We start from the raw sequence: 21,326 nt of genomic DNA, 5'->3' as shown, positions 1-21,326 counted from the left end.
ATAAAAGGAATAAAGATTTTTTGAGTGTTCCAGTCTAGGATAGACAACTGTTCCAAACACTTGTTTATTAAAGTCATCATGGTGACTTTCAAAGTGCCTGTGTTATTATAACCTGTTATTTACTAATTAAGCAACTATCATTTATAGAAGTTGACTCTTTGTCCCACGTTCCCATAATTAATAAGTGCCAGGTCTGCAGTTAGACTGTAAGCTTACCTGGCTAACAACTCCATTGTACTCCTCCACTGTATAGGTCAATGCCAGTGCAGAACTAGAATCAGAATACAGGTCTATATCATCAATTTGGAATGGCAAAATCAGTTGTATGTTAATTCTGATTCATTATTTATATGAGCATCCTGCTTATAGAGTTTTAGGAAAAATCTCACAGAGCTGCGGTAACATGTTTTCTTCATGAACAAGATAAGGCTGGTTCTGTAGAGGAATTATATTACTTTAAGAATACCTTTGTGTAGACTATGTTATATTAGATATATTAACTCTCTGTATAGAGATATCTCTACTTCGTGATTTTCCAATTTTGTTTCCTTCAATACCCTGCCCCCATGTACTTCTGTTTTTGTAAAGCTGTTTTATAAATCAAGAGTTACATTTCCCTTCAGGTTACTGTTCATATTTAGTCTTATGAAGAAATTTTTCCTTTATACTATTTTTTCTTTTTCTATGATTAAAATTTTTCTTGAGTTTTTATTTTTACTTTCTGTTGTGCTCTCTTGCTGTTTCTTTTTTATTCTTTCAATTGAATATTTTTTTTCTATTGACTGAATCAAAAGCTCAGTGAATTTCAGAATTGTAAAGAAATTTTAGCAGCTAATCAATGCTCCCACTCATCTTTCAATATGTGTTTGACATGCTGGCCAAATGATGATCATGATGGTGAACCTAAACTTATAGATATTAAAGGGACTTTTCTGAGTATTGAAAGGGGTAGCAAAGAGACTTGAACTGAGGCTCCTCAATTCTAAACCCAGTTCTTTACCTGATTATCACTGTGTAGTGAATGTGTTTACAACAGACATGAAGTGGTAAGAGTGACTGTGGAAAGCAACTGAAGTGGGTAAGAATAGGATTACCAAGTGAGGCCAGTGATAGAGTATCAGAGTGGAACTAACCAAGGGAAGGGCAAGACTGAGGATGAACATCACTACATTGGGTAGAAATAAGGGTTCTATAAAATAGATCAAAACCTTGGGGTTTATGACTAGTTTGATTAACAAAAAAACAGATATTCAAGACATAGAGTATGGAATGCTCTCTAGAAAGGCATATTAAAATAAAATTTGAAGGAAGTTCTGATAGTCCCATTATGCTCTTCTTTGTTTAATTGGAATAAGTGACAAAATTCAAGGTTCTGTTGAAAGATATTAAAATAATTTGAGCCACTGGGAAAAGTTTTCAGAGTTTACAGAGATGTGGAAGTGGCTTAGAGACTAAAACACTGGCGAGTGAAATCTGTTAAACACATGGATCTATGGCCTCTAGCAGGTTTCCATTGTCCTCCACTTTTCCCAACTCACTGATGTCCTTCCCATGTATGTGTGTGGTAGATCATGGAGATAACTGATGGGCAAGTCATCAAAGAGCTTCACTTCAGTAGTTGGTAATATGTTTATGCTAAGACCTGTGATTGAGACCCCATTTAGCTTATTTTCAAGAATCAGAAACAAAAATAAAGAGCTCTGACTATTGGTTCTTTTAGTGTAACCTTGTGTCAGGAATCTGCATCTTCCAGGATGTTAAAAGATGGAGTGTGACGCTGAGTCCTGAAAATGAGAGACTGGGGAGTTGGATCCCAGAGGAAGAATGATATTTCAATAATATTTAGGGAAACACAGGCACAATTACTAGTATTCTACTTTTGTAACAATCTTTCCTCTTGAGTATCTGATTGCCTGTAAACGTAAGGGCTTGCTAGTTCATGTGGATCTGAATAAAGTGAGACCTACATAGTTAAAAAAGTCTTTTATGATGTATAGTATTTCAGTGTGCCTGACAATAGTATTCCCAATAACAACATATTCTTGAATATTCAGTGTTTAAAATTTTTTAAGTTTTTATGAATCTCGGTATACTGTTTGTGGGTAAAGGGAAGTAATAGGTTTATTTATTTATTTATCTCTTTCAATGGGTCCTGGGGATTGAACTCAGGTGCACTTACTCACTGAGCCACATCCCCAGTCTTATTGTATATTTTATTTAGAGTCAGGGTCTCCCGACTTGCTGAGGACCTTGCTTGTGCTAAATTATTTTTGTTTTTGTCTTTCTTTTTTTGTACTGGGGACTAATCCCAGGGATGCTTAAGCACTGAGATTTATCCCAAGCCCTTTTTTTTTATGTTCTGTTTTGGGACAGGGTGTTATAAAGTTGTAGATGGCTCTTTACACTAAGTATATTTAAAACTCTTCCTTTAATTGAAAATAGATATCTTGTGCAAAATAATAACCCATTCTAGAAGTAGAGACTCTGAATAACCATATGATGATGTTAGTTTCATAATTATTTGTATCATAGTGCCTAAAAGTATCCAAGCCCTTATGTCATATTCCAAGATCCCAAATGTTAAAAAAGTGATTTGCTTAGTTATGTAACTATTTAATTTATAGCTTTCAATTTTTAATGAACTTTTCGAAGTTAATAAATATATTTGCATATTTTCTGTAGCAGCTACAATAAGGTTTCAAATGTAAAATCTTAATTTTTTGAACATGAATAAATTTGTAGAAAAAATTGCTATATAATGAAGTGTTCTAAATACCATTCATGATCATTATCAGTTAACTCTATTGAATTCTAAAAGAATTATGCTTTAAATTTGTATTCACTTTTTATGTCTGGTATATACAAATTCAGGTAAGTTTTCATGAAATGATGCCATAAAAAAGAAGCAAACAAGTTAGAGAAACGTCATGAATATGAAAGTAGGAATAAGAATACTCTCCAAGCATCCTCTAATCATGAAGCATATATTGAGACTTAAGATGAAGATTTGCTTATTTTTTTAAATGATTTACTCCAAGACTCAGTATTCCCTTGCAGAAAATATCTCTACGATGTCTGTTTTTTGAACCATCCCTGTCACCATTCTTTGGATATATAGTAAATCTTTTCTTTTAATAACTGTGTGTGGTTTCCATTCATTTATTTTTAGCTATTTGACACACAGGATGGACAGAGTTTATACTCTTCATGATTCCAACTGATTTTATTTATAAGGTACTCTTAAAGCTCAGGTCTCATGCTTTCAGCTCATGAGATAATTTGTGCCAATATAGGTCACAAAATCTCATTCAAAATATCACATTTAAATTTTTAACTTTCTTAAAAGCACTCTAAACTACATGACTGTAATTTATCCTAGGTAATTTGGATTAATAAAATAGTTTTACGAATATCAGTATTTGTGCAATTATCTTGGAGGTAAGGGGAATAACAATTCAGATCTCTCTTTTCTCTAATCATTCTTACCCCCATGAGAAGAATTAGTAAGTTGAAGAATTGAAGTTTGATTTTATATTTGAATGCCTCATAAATGTGTTATCTTTCCCTTATATACTGCAGTAAACTATTAGGATAATTTTTCATATTTGGTGCATTTACACCTAAATACTTTTTCCTTCTTAGAATGTCCCCAAAGAAGAAGGAGAATCACATCAAGCTTCTAATGAATCAGGAAAAGAGGGTAAAATATTTGAAGGATACCTATTGCTGAGTTGCTCATTGATTTGAAATTATGGAGCTTTTTCATATACTCTCTACTTTGTTTTTATTATTATAGAAGCAAACACTGACACTAGAGAACCAGAAATCAGAACATTACCTGACAACAGTAATGCTGATCATAAAAAGAAAAAGGTGATTGAAACCACTTTTGTAGAACACTGCAGCATAAAGAAAAATCCAGGTTTTCTCTTCACAATAGTTGACCCAAATGTAAAATTTAAAAAAAAGGGTTTTCTCAATTTTTTTACATATCATCTCTCATATGCAGATAATGATGCAAAACAACCTAGATATAAGTCTAAGGCCTTGGGTTCTAATAACAAGGATTACAACAGTTGTGGTTTATGTATAGAATCAACATTTGTAGAATATGGTGGGAGTAGTCAATTCTGTGGTAAGTCATCATATAACAAAAGAATCAGAATGAAAGCCAAAAATATGGCTTGGTTAATATAAATAGGAATAATTCATTTATGAAGGGAAAGTTATACTTGGTCTTTGGTATGTTGTGGTAAATTCCTCCTCTTTCTAGTTTCTCAGGGCTTTGTAATGAGTGGCCATTGAATATTGTCAAAGACTTTTCCTGCAACTATTGAAATTAAATTATGATTTTGCCCTTGATTCTTCATCTGGTGTATTTGTTTTGTTAGTTTTCATATATTAACCCATTCTTGCATTCCTTGAATAAAACCAACTGGCTCATGGTGTATAGTGCGTGTGTGTGTGTGTGACCCCAGAGACTTAACCAAGGTGTACTCTACAACTGGCCACACCTCCAGCCCCTTCTGTTGTTCACTTTGAGTCCAGGTCTCTAAATTGCCTGAAACTACAAATCACCTGACATAACCTCCTGAATTTCTGGGAATGCAAAATACACCACTTTGTCTGGCAGTGTTTGTTGTTTTTAATCTGATGTTGAATATATTTTGCAAGTATTTCATAAAGATTTTTAGACTACAACCCTCAAGGATATTGGCCTGTAGTTTTTTTTCCTTGTTGTGTCCTTATTTTCTTTTTCAATCAGGTAACACTGACTTTGTAGAATTACTTTAGAAATGTCCTGCCTTCTCTCTTACATATAATGGTGGGGCACTAGTATCAATTCTTCTTTGAATATCTGATAAAATTCAACCCTGTGTTCACCTCTGGTCCTGGAGGCTTTTTATTACTACTTCAATATAATTGCCTGTTATTAGATTGGAATTTTGCATTCCTTTGATTTATATTTTGAGTTGTTTAGATTCATATGTACTGCTTCATACATATATTCTAGGCGTTCCATTATTTTACCATGTCAGTCTTCATAATGTTTTTCTAGATGTTCCTGTTTATTGAACAATAAGTTTTTCCAGATGATTCCTAGTAGTGTTCTGGATTTCAGTGATGTCTGTTTTAATATTTCTCTTTTGGTTTCTAGGTTTATTTATTTGTTTCTTCTTTCTCTTTCCTTTCATTACCTTGGTTAGGGGTTTGTCAATTTTGATTCCCTTTTAAAAATAAACTCTGTTCCTTTATTACTTTGTAGTTTTCCTTTATTTTATATTTTGTAGTTTAAACTCTGATAAGTAGTATTTCTTTTATTCTACTTGTTCAAATTGATTTATTGTTGTTTTTCTAATACCTGGGGTTGCAACATTATGTATTTTATTTGAAATATCAGATTTTTAAATGTAGAGAGTCATTTTATGAAATTCCTGCTTAAAAATGCTTTTGCTAGATCAGGAAAGAGAGATAGAAAGGGAAAAGAAAGGTACTACTATGCAAATTCATGTATATGTCATAAAGAATCCCACTATTATGAATAAATATGCTTCAAAAAAAGAAAATAAAACACTGGAAAAAAAAGAACTCTTTTTATTGTATCCCATAGATTCTGGGATGCTGTATCTCTATTCTCATTTTGTTCTGATGTTTTCAAAAATTTACCCCAACTTCGTCAGTGATCCATTGAACATGCAGATGTATTGTTCATTCTGCAAGTGTTCATACGGTTTTTGTAGATTTTTATTGTGGTTTAATTCTTTTTCCTAGTTCATTATTGTTGCACATAAGATCAGGGTTATTTTTGACATAATTATAAAGCATGGAACAAAACTTTCTCCAATTAAGTACCCAAAATTTTCCCATTCCCTTCCATCCTCCCACCTGATATTACCTGATTATCCACAGATCATTCTTCTGTTTGTTTATAGTTGTCTTAATTTGTGCTCTTTATGGATGGATATACATAAAGGTCAAAGTCACAGTGATATTCTCACATGTGTACACTGGAAAGTTTGTTCAGATTTATTCCACCATTGGTCTCTTTGCTTTTCCTCGTCTCTCCAGCCTTAATTTACTTCCTCTACTCATCTGTTCTCTCTTTTATTTTTCATAAAATTCCCCATTTTTACCCTTTATTTTTGACTAGCTTCTTCAAATGATAGAAAATATTCTTCAAATGACAGAAACCTTTTACTTTATAAGTCTCTTGTCTATTTTACTTAGCATGTTATATTTTCTTGTTTCATTCATTTACCAGCAAATGCCATGATTTCTTTCTCATTTATGACTTAGTAAAATTTGATTATAGGGGCTGAGATTGTAGCTTGGTTATAGAGCACTTGCCTGGCACATGTGAGGAACTGGGTTTGATCCTCAGCACCACATTAAAAAAATAAAATAAAGATACTCTGTTCATCTACAAATAAAAATATGTTCTAAAAATCATTCATATACAAACATGCACATATATATATTCCTTTATATACATATATGTATATGTGTGTGTGTATATATATATATATTGTTTTGTTTATTAATCTGCTGATTGGTATGTAGACTGAATACTTTGCCTGGCTATGTTGAATTATGCTGCTATATACATTATGTTTCTACCATTATATAATATGCTTGTTTTAGACCTTTGAATACGTATCAGTAACTGAGATAGCTGAATCATACAGTGGTCCTATTACTATTGTTTTAAAGTTTCTCTATAATTCTTTCCAGGGTGATGTTGCTAATTTGCAGTTCCATCAACAACAGATGAGTGAACCTTTTTCTTGCCTTCCTGTTAACATTTATTAATAGTTGACATTCTAACTGGAGTAAAGTTTCAATGTACTTTTGATTTGTATTTCCCTTACTACTAGACATGTTGAACATTTTTTCATAAACTTATTGTCATTTGAATTTCTTTTTTAAAGAAGTATCTCTGTAGTTCTTTTGTCCATTTATTTCTTGGGTCACTTTTTATTTGGAGATAAGTGTTGTAAGAATTTTACATATTCTGGATTTTAATCCCATATTTGAGAATAAGGTGGCAAAATCTTCCCCCATTCTGTAGGTTTATTTTCTATGTTATTAATTGTTTTCATCACTGTGTACAAGCTTTTTAATTTGAGACCATCCCAACTCCTGATTCTTGGTTTTATTTATGCACCACATTATTGATATTAATTTTGCCAGGGCATCTCTCTGAGTCTTTCTCAGAGATGCATTGGTCATTTATCTGGTGATGCATATCAAAGAGAAAAACATGGCATAACAGGCCTATAGAAGGTAAAAACCACATATTATAAATTAACATTGTCTATAATGTTTATTTAAGACATGGGTACTAGTAGATTCTAATAGTTGAAGAATTAAACATAATAAATGCATAGAAAGGAAAATGGGTGAAATGGTAATAAATGACATATCTTATTAGGTTTCAGTAACAGATTAAATTGAGAATGTCAATAAAGGAGTTGAATTCTATTTCAGGATCTGCTTAGTGTGGAGGTCCTCTCTGCCATGTCCCATGTGGATGAGGAAAGGGTTAACTGCTGGAGGAGGATGTTGGATGTTTTTCAGTCTATTTTTCTAAAACATATGCACTCAAACACACAAGAGCCAATACTCTTTAAATGAGAAGGGGCATGACAGGTCTGGCCATACCATCTCTGGCTTCTAACAACTACTCACCCAACTGTTTTATTTTTACTACACAGGTAAAGGGGTTTAAGACCTGGAGGAGCTTCTTCTGTGATTGACAGGATAGAGTGGAGGTAGGGAAGCCATTTTCTTAGGGGAGATATTCCAGAAGTACACAGGTAACCACTGGAATGCAGCACCACATGCTTCTGGTAATCTGAGACAGAATTTTGCACCTGTTAGTTCCTGGGAATCAGGCCTCTGCATCCTGTGACTCAGCCTAGTCTGATTCTGCTAAATAAATATGGCTTCCCATAGGTTATATCAGAGGAAAGTTGGTAAATATATAAAGGGAGAGGAGAAGAGAGAACAAAGAATAAGAAAGTTAAATATCACAGACAACAAAATAAAGAAAAAGAATTGGATGCACATTTTGAAGGAAGGTAAACTCAGGTTAAATGTTAGAAAGTGGAAGAGCACAACATCAGCAAAAACTGAGATTCCAGTAACAACACTGTTCTGAGAGTAAAATTTTCCAACAGTATTTTATTTATCAACATTGGAAAGTAATTAAAAAATGAATGCCACATCATGCAGGGCTATATTTGGTTTGCCATAAATACAAATAAACACATGATCCACCATAGATATATATAATTTATTGCTATGTGAAAGGTTCAGACTTCCTAGAAAAGTAAATATGGTGCAGAGTAATACAATCTGGAAATGAAAAAAAGGTAGGACTATTATGAAAGGATCAGCAAAGTATAACCTGATAAAATGTTCACTGAAAGATTATGAATACTAACACACCTACAATTTTGGGAACAAAATATGAGGATTTCAAATAGGCAAGTTATGTTAGAGAAACTAGAAGAAGAGTAGCTATACCAAAGAATACTCAAACTTTAGTGAAGCAAATATTGGGTACCATGTTCAAAATGCACATTGTACTCAACAGGTTTTTGCGTACACATTTCTAAAACATTTAAAGTTGTTTCCAATGCTCCTGATCCATGGACCACATTCTGATTTGCAAGGGAGGAAACTGCCTTGAGGAAGGCTAAATAAAGAGCTGTTGCATGTTATTTCAGCCAACCAAATCCAGTGAAAGCACGAGTTTTTTATTTTTTCTGAGCATATTTATGTGGAAAGGAAAAGGACAAAACAAGGAAGGTAGAAAAACTTTATTCCTAGCCAAGTAAAATGACACAACTGAAATCACAGTGAACCCAGAGACTGGTATAGGGGGATCGTAGGTTATTGGCCAGCCTCAGCAAAGAGTGAAGTCATAAGCAATTTAGCAAGAAGTTATCTCAGAAATAAATAAATAAATAAGTGAGTCAGTCAGTTAGTAAGTAATAAATAATGTTATGGATGAGGCTAAGTTACATAGGTCTCCTGGATTATATATCTGGAACCAAATATATGTATTTTTAAATACAACTACTGAATAGGGAAGAAATTGTAGTAGGAATAATCCAAAGAATGTAAAATAAAATTAATAAAGACCAAAGCTCTAGAAATTGTTTTTGAATAGCTAATAGGAAGAGGAAATGAGGTAGGTACCCCTGGAAAGAAATGCAAAGGAAACAGAGGAAGCATTTCAGCTGGTCCAGCTTCTTAATCTTTGTTTGTTAAACTTCATTCTATACAGGTCACTGAACATTGTCTATTCTCTGTATTTCTGGAAACACTCCCTCCATTCGGGACTGCATGATCATCACACTGCATGGTTGCCTTCTAATTATTCATCTGCATTCACACAAAGGCCCTTCATGTCTACCACCCACAGCATTGATGTTGGTCTAGCTACACTGCATATGCAGCCATTAGCCTCTATTACTTTTCCTGCCTGTGCTGTTCTCTGTCATTACTCCTCATGTATGGTCATTCAAATACCGGTTCATTTGGTGCTTTTCTCTATGTCATGCTACAGCCTTCCCTGTTTTTACCATTTCTTGCCTCTGGCTGATAATCTCACTCCTTAAGCCTCTCTTCATACCAACCTCCAGAAAAAGCACCTTCTTTCTCAACTACCTCTTACCAAGAACTTATTCAGTTCTTGGTTCAAATATTAAGAACTGTTGACACCGAGGTGACATTAAAAAAAAAAAAATCCCCAACATTCTGGAAGCAAATGAATTAGATTTGTACAGAAAAGTTTTACAGGTCAATTTGCTTGGTACTAAGTAGAATAGTTAGTGGGTTACTAAGGTAGTCCCAGAGGGGAAAACACTATGTCAGGAAGGAAAGCCATCATCCTAAAAGACTGAACAAATAGTTTGCCTTCTAAAAGAAGAAACTCAATTCATCAAAATAGTGGAAAAAAAACACTTTAGATATGAAGGTATTCACTGACAAATGAGGAAGAAATATCAATCATTAGGAAAACAATATTGATCAACAGAGCATGTTGAAACGTTATTACAAGGAGAGAATACCAAATTGCTAATTTGGATATTCTGTGGGTATTTTAAAAAAAATTATTTCTGGGAAATTTTTAATTTTTCAGAGGGACAGACCACAGCTCTATGCTGAAAGTCTGAGTGGAGTAGGCTTGTATGTCCAAATGATACATTTTCAACTGGGAATTCAGTTGATGAAAAGAGGAGGAAAAAGTTGAGATGAGGGAGGACAGGCATATTCAAAAGAGTTTCTTTTTAATTTTCCCCCACATTGTCTTGCCTTTGTGCATGCTGGGTGAGCACTCTGCAAGAGGAGATATCTCTTCAGCTTCACAGGAGCCCCTTTTAGGTAAACTCTAGATCCTCTACTGGTCTGACTGTCAAATTCTCTGCAGAAAACCTATCTCCAGACAAAGCCAAACAATTCCTAAGGAACTCTTCATCTTCCTTTTCACAGAAATCCCAGGGCTTGTATTCACTGGCAGGAAGGAAAAACAAATTTCTCATGCAATGTCCACCTGCTGCTAGTTAGGTTTGTAGCTCTTTCTCTCAAGATTCAAAGGAATGAGATAAGTGGCTGAAAGTCATATCGTGGATCTCTCAATCATTCAACTTCAATCCGTTCAACTCTGAAAATGGCCTCACTTTTGTTTTCCAATGTTCCCCTTCCCTGAGAGGAAACTATGGGAGAGCAACTCTGTTCTCAGTGGAAGGGGCAGGGTTCAGGCATGGCTACTGTGAAGGGTGCAGATATTCTAGTCTCCTGTAGGAGCATGCAGTTTCTCTCTCTCTGCAGAGGCTTTCTCCAGGCCTTGGGCCACCTGGATATTGAGGAGTGGCTTCTGTGACCTCATGCCTGCATCTCAGAGAGCATCTGAGGTCACAGAGGGGTGGCATGACAGTCCAGTGGCATCATGGTACCCATGGCAACCACACATGCTCTGGTCCTGGCTGCTTCAGACCAAGACTGAAAACAAGCACCAGGTCTGCTGTGAGGGCAAAAAGAAAGAGGAAGGGAGCCAGGGCCAGGAGCCTGATCATTCAAGAAATGGAAACCTAAATTCTTGGATCAGTTGAAGTGGAGGTATGGGTTGTGCGGGGCACAGCTGAGTGGGCCTCGGATTACTCTGGGTCTAGGCAGAACAGGGGACAACACTGAAGCCTGACAGCTCACACTACACTCCAGGCCCGCTAGGTGGGGTTGTGCTGATGTGTCCACACAGGGCATAATGACAGTGGGGTCAAGTAGCTCCTGCTTTGGGCATTGAGCTCCAAGAGGTCTGGGGGACCAGGCAGGGAAGGAGGGCTGCATGAGGGCATGTGGACACCCACATTAGCACCAGCCCCATCAGCATTGCCCTCCAAAACCACTCCTCCAGGTCTGGGCACACTGGGGATTTGGCTGAGTCGGGCAACACACCTAGTGTCCTAGCAGCCACATGGTCGGTTGCCCCTCCTTTCTGAGATAGCTCTAACAGGAAACAGCTGGAACCTGGGGAGTTGCTCTTCCAAGTGCAGGTGGGTGGCTGCTGTGATAGCTCATGAAGAGAACAGGGAGTCATTCACTCAGCATGTTGGTAGAAGGACAGGGGGGAGGTGCCAGGCCAGGAGAGATGTTCTGTGCTCACCTTGGCTGCTGCCTTACAACTGGGCTGCACTCAGAATTTGTCCTGCTGTGATTTTTCCACAGGTCCTTCAACTCACCTTCATAGGCAGAAATGTCTCACCAATCTCTGTTCACCCAAGGGATCATTCTTTTCACTTAACTAGTGCCTCTATGGCACAAGGCCCCCTGAGAAATGGCCAAGAGGCCTTTTACCTGCCCCTGTAAGATACAGAGTACAAGTCAGTGGAAGAAACAAGAGCCTGCTCTTGGCACGTAGAACACATTTTCACAGGGCAGAATACCAAAGGTGACATGCCTCATGCTGAAAGAGGAATGGCACAGAGGTTCCAGGCTGAATACTCTAAAAGAAAGAATAAGGACCTTTGAGGGGCATGAAAAACAGAAGGGTGTTGGTTTTGAAAACCAACTTCAGTGAAGGGATACTAACAAAATGGGCACTGCTTAAGTTCTGTACCCAAATTCCAGGACATTCTTTAGCTTCATTGTACTGTACAGGTACAGGAAGCAGTCAGGGCCAGGTCCTTCTGTGAGCAACCACCATGACTGACCCTAATTCCCCTTGCAAGGACATCAATGCTCCTCACCAATTCTTGATTTTTCCTGTTGCTTGTAAGGGAACGCTGATGATATGTATGCTGATTTTTAGCTTTTTTCTGCACAAGACCTCTGAGGAAAGGCTTTCCTACACCACAGCCTCTTCTCCATTGACCTTCAGTGTAAATGACTTCGCATTGGGATACGTAGCACAGAAGCATGGCTGTGGAAATCAAGAACGCACCTCAATATCACACATTTAATCCAAACCCTCCTGCTCAAAAGCAAAAGTGAATACCCAATGGAATGAGCAAAAGCTGAATATCAAAAGAGCACATGTTAAAGAACATGCAAAATGTGATAGGCCTTAGTGAGCAGGAAGAGTGTATCCTCAAGTATTTTCAACTTGTAGCATCCTTATTATTTCCTGGACTGGCTGCATCCACTGTCATCCTGCCAGATACCTAGTGTCCCTGCTTTCCCTCTTTCAGTGTGATGTCTTTCAAATAGGGCTTCTTGTGTCATTCTTTTTTTTTTTTTATGTGTTCAGATGTGTTTCTAGGAGTGGATTCTGGAACAATGTGAGTTTTACCAGAGAATTCATAGCAATGCAGATTCTGTATCACAGATGTACAGTGTTGAACACAAGAATCCTAATTTTCAAAATCGCCCCAGGTGCACACTTGAGGTTAACCACCTGTTTTGGTCTTTATTCCAAAAACAGGATCTTTTTCAACACTTAAAAATGTCTTTTATTATGACCTAACTGACTGACACCACAGGAAAACTGGTTTACTTTGTTGGACAGTTCCAGTCCAGGTAGAAAGGACCTGAGAACCAAGGGGCTGCATACGCAGGTCCTAGTGCCCAGGAATCAAGGAAATCCTGTTGTACTGTCCCCTTTAAGGTTCTCTACTCCACCCAAGACTCAGAATCAAAACTCTGTAAACGTGTTAGTGATTATTTTTCTTCTGTAGGAAGAAGCATTAAGTAATCTGCTGTTTAAGAAACTCCATGGGGCTGGGGAGAGATCTCAGTTGGGGGACTGCTTGCCTTGCAAGCACAAGGCCCGGGGTTGAATCCCCAGCACCCCCCCCCCAAAAAAAAAGAAACACCAAAAGCCACATTACTGCATTGTGAGCATGATTGGGAGGACTACTTTTTTTAATTTATTTTTGTTGTAAACAAATGGGATACATGTTGTTTAAGTTTGTACATGAAGTAACAGCATACCATTTGCATATTCATATATTTACATAGAGTAATGATGTTCGATTCATTCTGTTATTTTTTTCCTTCCCCCCCACCCCTCCCACCTCTCTTTTCCCTCTATACAGTCCCTTCTTCCTCCATTCTTGTCCCCCTTCCACCCCACATTAAGTGTCATCATCCACTTATCAGTGAGATCATTCCTCTTTTGGATTTTTGAGATTGGCTTATATCACTTAACATATTCTCCAATTTCATTCATTTGCCTGCAAATGCCATAATTTTATTATTCTTTATAGCTGAGTAATATTCCATCATATATATATATCACAGTTTCTTTATCCATTCATCAATTGAAGGGTATCTAGGTTGGTTCCATAGTCTGGCTATTGTGAATTGAGCTGCTATGAACATTGATGTGGCTGTATCTCTGTAGTGTGCTGATTTTAAGTCCTTTGGGTATAGGCAGAAGAGTGGGATAGCTGGGTCAAATGGTAGGTCCATTCCAAGGTTTCTAAGGAATCTCCACACTGCTTTCCAAGAGTGGCTGCACTAATCTGCAGTCCCACCAGCAATGTATGAGTGTACCTTTTTCCCCACATCCTCTCCAACACCTATTGTTGCTCGTATTCTTGATAATCGCCATTCTAATTGGGGTGAGATGGAATCTTAAGTGTACTTTTGATTTACATTTCTCTTATTACTAAAGATGTTGAACATTTTTTCATATGTTTGTTGATTGCTTTTAGATCTTCTTTGGTGAAGTGTCTGTTCATTTCCTTAGCACATTTGTTGATTGGGTTATTTGTATTCTTGGTGTAGAGTTTTTTTGAGTTCTTTATAGATTCTGGAAATTTGAGCTCTATCTGAAGCATGAGTGGCAAAGATATTCTCCCACTCTGTAGGCTGTCTCTTTGCATTGCTGATAGTTTCCTTTCCTGAGAGAAAGTTTTTTACTTTGAATCTATCCCAGTTGTTGATTCTTGATTTTATTTCTTATGCTGTGGGAGTCCTGTTAAGGAAGTCTTATCCTAAGCCACAAGGTGAAGTTTTGGACCTAATTTTTCTTCTATAATCTGCAGGGTCTCTGGTCTGATTCCAAGGTCCTTGATCCATTGTGCATTGAGTTTTGTGCAGGATGAGAGATAGGGATTTAGTTTCATTCTGTTGCATATGGATTTCCAGTTTTCCCAGCACCATTTGTTGAAGAGGCTATCGTTTCTCCATTGCATATTTTTAGCACCTTTGTCTAGTATTAGAAAATTGTACTTATTTGGGTTTCTGTCCGTGTCCTCTATTCTTTACCATTGATCTACCTGTCTATTTTGGTGCCAATACCATGCTGTTTTTGTTACTATTGCTTTGTAGTATAGTTGAAGTTCTAGAATTGCATTACCCCCTGTTTCATTCTCCCTGCTAAGGATTGCTTTAGCTATTCTGGGTTTCTTATTTTTCCAGATGAATTTCATGATTGCTTGCTCTATTTCTGTAAAGTACGTCATTGGGATTTTAATTGGAATTGTATTGAATCTGTATAGCACTTTTGGTAGTATGGCCATTTTGACAATATTAATTCTGCCTATCCAAAAACATGGGAGATCTTTCCATCTTCTGAGGTCTTCCTTAATTTCTTTCTTCAGTGTTTTGTAGTTTTCATTGCAGAGATCTTTTACATCTTTTGGTAGATTGATACCCAAGTATTTTATTTTTTTTGATGCTATTGCAAATGGAGTTGTTTCCCTTATTTCCCTTTCAGCTGTTTCATCGATTGCATATAAAAATGCTGTAGATTTATGCATGTTGATTTTATAGCCTGCTATTTTGCTGAATTCATTGATGAGGTCTAGAAGTTTTCTGGTGGGGGTTTTTGGATCCTCTAAATATAGAATCATGTCATCTGCAAATAGTGACAGCTTAAGTTCCTCTTTTCCTATTCGTATCCCTTTAATTTCTTTAGTCTGACTAATTGCTCTGGCTAGAGTTTCGAGGACAATTTTGAATAGAAGTGGTGAAAGAGGACTGCCCTGTCTAGTTCCCATTTTTAAAGGGAATGGTTTCAGTTTTTCTCCATTAAGAATGATGTTGGCCATAGGCTTAGCTTAAATAGCCTTTACAATGTTCAGGTATGTTCCTCTATTCCTACTTTTTCTAGTGTTTTCAGCATGAAGATGTGTTGTATATTGTCAAATGCTTTTTCTGCATCAATTGAAATAACCATATGATTCTTATCCTTAAGTCTATTGATATGATGGATTGCGTTTATTGTTTTACGAATATGGAACCATCCTTGCATTCCAGGAATGAACCCCACTTGATTGTGGTGCACAATTTTCTTAATATGTTTTTGGAAACGGTTTACCAATATTTTGTTAAGGATCTTAGCATCTATATTCATCAAGCATATTGGTCTAAAATTTTCTTTCCTTGATGTGTCTTTTCCTGGTTTGGGTATGAGAGTGATATTAGCTTCATACAATGATTTCGGTAGTGTACCCTCCTTTTCTATTTCCTGGAATACTTTGAGAAGTATTGGAATGAGTTCTTCTTTGAAGGTCTTGTAGAACTAGGCTGAGAATCCGTCTGGTACTGGGCTTTTTTGGATGGTAGATTTTTAATGGCTTCTTCTATTTCATTGCTTGATATTGATCTGTTTAAATTGTGTATGTCCTACTGGTTCAGTTTGCGAGGAGCATATGTCTCTAGAAACTTGTCAATGTTCTTCTTTTTCTAGGGCTTTGAGCTGTAATGTTAGGTCATTTAATTATTGCATTTTCATTCTTTACTGGAATGCGCTCCATGCAATGAATTTTCCTCTTAGTACTGCTTTCATAGTGTCCCAGAGACTTTGATATGTTGTATCAACATTCTCATTGACCTCTAATAATTTTTTAATCTCCTCCCTGATGTTTTTTGTTATCCATATTTCATTCAATAGCATATTATTTAGTCACCAAGTGTTGGAGTAATTTCCTTTTTTTACTTTGTCATTAATTTCTATTCTCAGTCCACTATAATCTGATAGAACACAAGGCAGTATCTCTATTTTTTTGCATTTCCTAAGGGCTGCTTTGTGGCATAACATATGGTCTATTTTTGAGATGGTTCCATGTGCTGCTGAGAAGAAAGTGTATCCACTCGTTGATGGATGGAATATTCTATATTATGTCTATTAAGTCTAGGTTATTGATTGTGTTATTGAGTTCTATGGTTTCTTTGGTTGGATTTTGTTTGGAAGATCTATCTAGTGGTGACAGCAGTGCATTAAAGTCGCCCAGAAGTATTGTTTTGTGGTCTATGTGGTTCTTGAAATTGAGAAGGATTTGTTTGATGTACAGGGTTGTACCATTGTTTGGGGCATAAATATTTACTGTCATTATGTATTCCTGATTTATGGTTCCCTTAAGCAGTATGAAATGTCCTTCTTTATCCCTTCTAACTTTGGCTTGAAGTCCACTTTAACTGATATATGGATGGAAACCCCCGCTTTTTTACTGAGTCCATGTGCATGGTAGGTTTTTTCCCATCCTTTCACCTTTAGTCTATGGATGTCTTTCCCATGGAATGAGTCTCTAGCAGGCAGCATATGGTTGGGTCTTTCTTTATAATCCATTCTGCCAGTCTATGTCTTTTGATTGATGAGTTTATGCCATTAATGTTCAGGGTTATTATTGAGAAATAATTTGTATTCCCAGTCATTTGGCTTATTTTTGTTTTTTAAGTTGGCTTGGTTTCTCCTTTGAGTGGTTTTTCTCTAAGGTAGTTCCTTCCTTTGCTGACCTCCATTGTTGCTTTTCATTTCCTCCTCATGGAATATTTTGTTGAGAACATTCTGTAGTGCAGGCTTTCTATTTGTAAATTCTTTTAACTTTTGTTTATCATGGAAGGATTTTATTTCATCTTCAAATCTGAAGGTTAGTTTTCCTGGCTATAGGATTCTTGGTTGGCAACCATGTTCTTTCAGAGCTTGAAATATGTTGGTCCAGGCCCTTCTAAGTTTTAGAGTCTTTGTTGAGAAGTCTGCTGCTATCCTTTTTGGTCTCCCCCTATATGTAATCTGATGCTTTTCTCTCGCAGCCTTCAAAATTCTTTCTTTATTTTTAATGTTAGGCATTTTCATTATAATGTGCCTTGGTGTGGATCTGTTGTGATTCTGTGCATTTGTTGTTCTGTAAGCCTCTTGTATTTGATTTTCCATTTCATTCTTCAGGTTTGGGAAATTTTTTGATATTATTTCATTGAATAGGTTGTTCATTCCTTTAGTTTGTATCTCTGTGCCTTCCTCAATCCCAATAATTCTTAAATTCGGTCTTTTCATGATGTCCCATAGTTCTTGGAGATTCTGTTCTTGATTTCTTACCATCTTCTCTTTTGGGGCAACTTTATTTTCAAGATTAAATTTTTTGTCTTCATTGTCTGAGGTTCTGTCTTCCAAGTGGTCAAGTATGTTGGTCATGCTTTCCATTGAGTTTTTTATTTGGTTTATTGTCTCCTTCATTTCAAGGATTTCCATCTTTGTTGAAATAATCTTTTGCTTCCTGCAGGTGCTCTTTCAGCTTATTGGTATTATTATTCATTGCCTGCATTTGCTCTCTTATTTCATCCTTTGCTTCACAAATCATCTTAATCATGTATACTCTGAAGTCCTTTTCTGAAATTTCTTCTAACATACTGTCATTGGGTTCTATTACTATAGAATCTAGATTTGTTTGGATCATTTTCTTTCCTTGATTTTACATGTTGTTCATGTATCTTCCCCTCTAGCACTGCAGATCTGGGGTATTGCAGATTTCCCCCTATAGGCTTATAGTGGCCCTATAGGTTTCCAAAACCCTTTCTTTAAGGGGAGATCAGTATTAGCACTGCTCAAATCAGACACTATGCAATCCTAGACCAAATAGCCCCTGACAATGAGCTTCAAGCCTCCTGTAGGCGTCTCAGCATGGGATTTGCCCCACCTGAAGTTCTGAGCTATGGCTTCCAGGAATATCCAAGATGGCTGCTCTGGCTTCCAAATATGTTGGCAGATGGGGAGCTGCAGCTCAGGGGTGAACATGGTCAGCTGGAGATCCTGGAGTCAGGATGCAGTTTGTCTGGCAGTGGTCCTGGATGTTGGGTGTGTTTGTTGTGGTTGTGGGATCCAGGAGGCTGGGTGCAATCAGTTGGTCTGGGTTCTCGGTGATAGGGCACAGTCAGTTTTTCTGGGGGTCCTTGTGGCAGGGAGCAGTCAGTTGATGTGAGGTCCCCAGAGGCAGGGAGTGATCGGTTGGGCTGAGGGATCCTGGAGATGGGACTCAGTCAGTCCAGCCAGGGGTCCTACAGTGCCTGGCTGTTGTCTCAAAATGGCAGCAGCCACATGTAATCAAACTTGCAGGTACTGCAACAGTGAACTTCCAGGCAGCAGCAGGCAGCTGGTTCTCCACTGGTGGTCTGCGGTCAGTCTGCTGGCAGCTGTCAGAGGATCGGGAAGTGAACCTCGAGCGTTGGGTGATGGATACGGTAAGGCAGGTAATGTACAGGTGAGAGGCAGGCAAATGGCGGATGATAGATGCCTGACAGTGAGCAATCTGCTCTCAAAAAAGGCATCAATATGCTGGCAGATTGCAGGTGATCAGAGCAGACAAATGGGGTAAGGAGCAGGGGATCGATAAGCAGCAAAATCTGCCTCACCAAGAAACAGATATCCTGTGCTTGAATCTGGCGTTGCGGAGTGACAAGAAATGCAGCCTTCCTCTAGACTGCCATCACTTGTGTCATTGTTTACCCTGCAAAGCATGTGACACTCATTCCCAGAACCATGGTGCACATGAGAACACCATATTCTTCAGCCAATTTTCCACTATATCTTTCAGATCCTCCATTCAAATTAACAATCTTCTAGAAAATAGCTCCATTCATTCTTGAGACTGGACCTCCAATGATTCTGGGAGTCTAGGTTGCACATTCCCCCAGTTCCTCATGAATGCTCTCAGGAGGAACTAACATTTGATCATCCCCAAATCATACAATTCGACTTCAAGTCATTTGAAACCAGATACAAAAGAAAATTTACTGAAAAAAGCCAGGGCTAAGGGCGGCTGTCTTTGGTCCTCACCTCTTGCTTTTGTAGATGATATTGAGTTTCCCCTGGAAAGTTCTGAGGTGTGTATGTCCACCAGCACAGAGTCTGGAGTGTGCCCAAGAAGCCTGGTCTTTGCCAAAGATGAGTGCAGTTTTCATTTTGAAGTTCCTGCCATTGCAACCTGGTGAGCATTGTCTTCTTCAAGAATTTGCTGAATATATACCCACATGAGCACACTTGTGAGAACAATCTAACCTTTGAGATCCTGAGATTTGACTTTTCTCAAGGAACACCTCCTCTTCAGAATGCAGGTGACCAGGGAAGCCCTGTTAACTTTCACCACAGCTCCATGCTGAAAGTCTCATTAGAAAAGTCTTGCATGTCCTACTGGTAATTTCTCAAATGTTCCAATTTAGTTGATTACATGAGTAGAAAAAGTTGAAGTAAGGGAGGGTTGGCATATTCAAAAGAAATTCCCCCTTCCTGGAGGATTTGGGGGATTTGAACCATGGCCATTGGGCATGCTAGGTGAGTGCTATCCAAAACAAGTTATTTCTTCAGCAACATAGTATCCCCTTTTAGGTAACCTATAGATTCTCTACTAGTCTGACTCTTTCATATTCTGTGCAGAAAACCCAGCCCCAGACAAAGCCAATAAATTTTAAGAAATTCTTTCTTCTTTTAATTTTAAGAACTCTTCCTTCTAACAGCAATCCTGTAAGGAACCTTTTGTGCACATCAAGTCCCACAACCCAGGAGTGCTTCATGAGGGGAAAAGTTTATTGCTGTCTATTGGAGGAAAATGCTTATAGCTGATCACTGAGCAGAAAAATGGTGGCAGCAAGCATGGAAGCCTGGGGTCAGGAGGAGAGGCAGGCCTAAGTGGGAATCAGAATATGCTCAGGTTGTTAGTAGGAAGTGAGATTTCTGGGGTCATTCACACCTGGATTCCTAGCCATTCAAATCACAATCTGCTGATACCTTCCTCACTCCTCCTTTTCCTTGTGACATTTTCCTTGGAATATGTCTTACCAGGAGATATCTGGGCAAAAGTCACAACCCAGTGGAGGAGCTGGATCTTGCCAGCCACCTTATTTATGGATGAGGTAGAGGAAGGTGTTTCTCCTGGGCAAAGTCTTTTTTCCTAAATGAGGGAATTTCTGAGGAACACAGCCAGAATCTGTCAGTCAATCTAAAGAAGAAAAGGAAAGTGGTGATGGCTCACCTGATCTTGGTTACCAGGGCTGATATTTACTGGCAGGAAGGAAAAACAAATTCCTCATGCAATGTCCACCTGCTGCTAGTTAGGTTTGTAGCTCTTTCTCTCAAGATTCAATGGAATGAGATAAGTGGCTGAAAGTCATATCGTGGATCTCTCAATCATTCAACTTCAATCCGTTCAACTCTGAAAATGGCCACACTTGTGTTTTCCACTGTTCCCATTCCCTGAGAGGAAACTATGGGAGAGCAACTCTGTTCTCAGTGGAAGGGGCAGGCTTCGGGCATGGCTAGTGTGAAGGGTGCAGATATTCTAGTCTCCTGTAGGAGCATGCACTTTCTCTCTCTCTACAGAGGCTTTCTCCAGGCCTTGGGGCCACCTGGATATTGAGGAGTGGCTTCTGTGACATCATGCCTGCATCTCAGAGAGCATCTGAGGTCACAGATGGGTGGCATGACAGCTCAGTGCCATCATGGTTTCCATTGCAACTGGAGATGCTTCAGGTTGGGGCCGCTTGAGACTGAGAATCTAAACAAGTGCAGGCTCTGGTGACGGTAAGAGGAAAGACAAAGGAGCAAGTGCCAAGGGTCTAACATTTCACAAAATGGGATCCTAACTTCTTGGCCCATTTGA

General features: G+C 37.9%; 1 long non-coding RNA gene across 1 annotated transcript; it reads left to right on the top strand.

The window, feature by feature from the left end:
- The first annotated feature begins 7,629 nt into the window (after nt 1-7,629).
- LOC306646650 lies at nt 7,630-20,269 on the top strand. The gene is made up of 2 exons (XR_013759925.1): nt 7,630-7,772; nt 20,185-20,269. It is a non-coding gene; the product is annotated as an uncharacterized lncRNA (long non-coding RNA).
- Nucleotides 20,270-21,326: the final 1,057 nt, after the last annotated feature.

The sequence above is a fragment of the Sciurus vulgaris genome, assembly GCF_902686455.1.
Source record: "Sciurus vulgaris genome assembly, chromosome: 16".
Lineage (NCBI taxonomy): Eukaryota > Metazoa > Chordata > Mammalia > Rodentia > Sciuridae > Sciurus > Sciurus vulgaris.
Note: the sequence above shows the minus strand (reverse complement) of the source record. Positions and strands in the feature narration are given on the sequence as shown.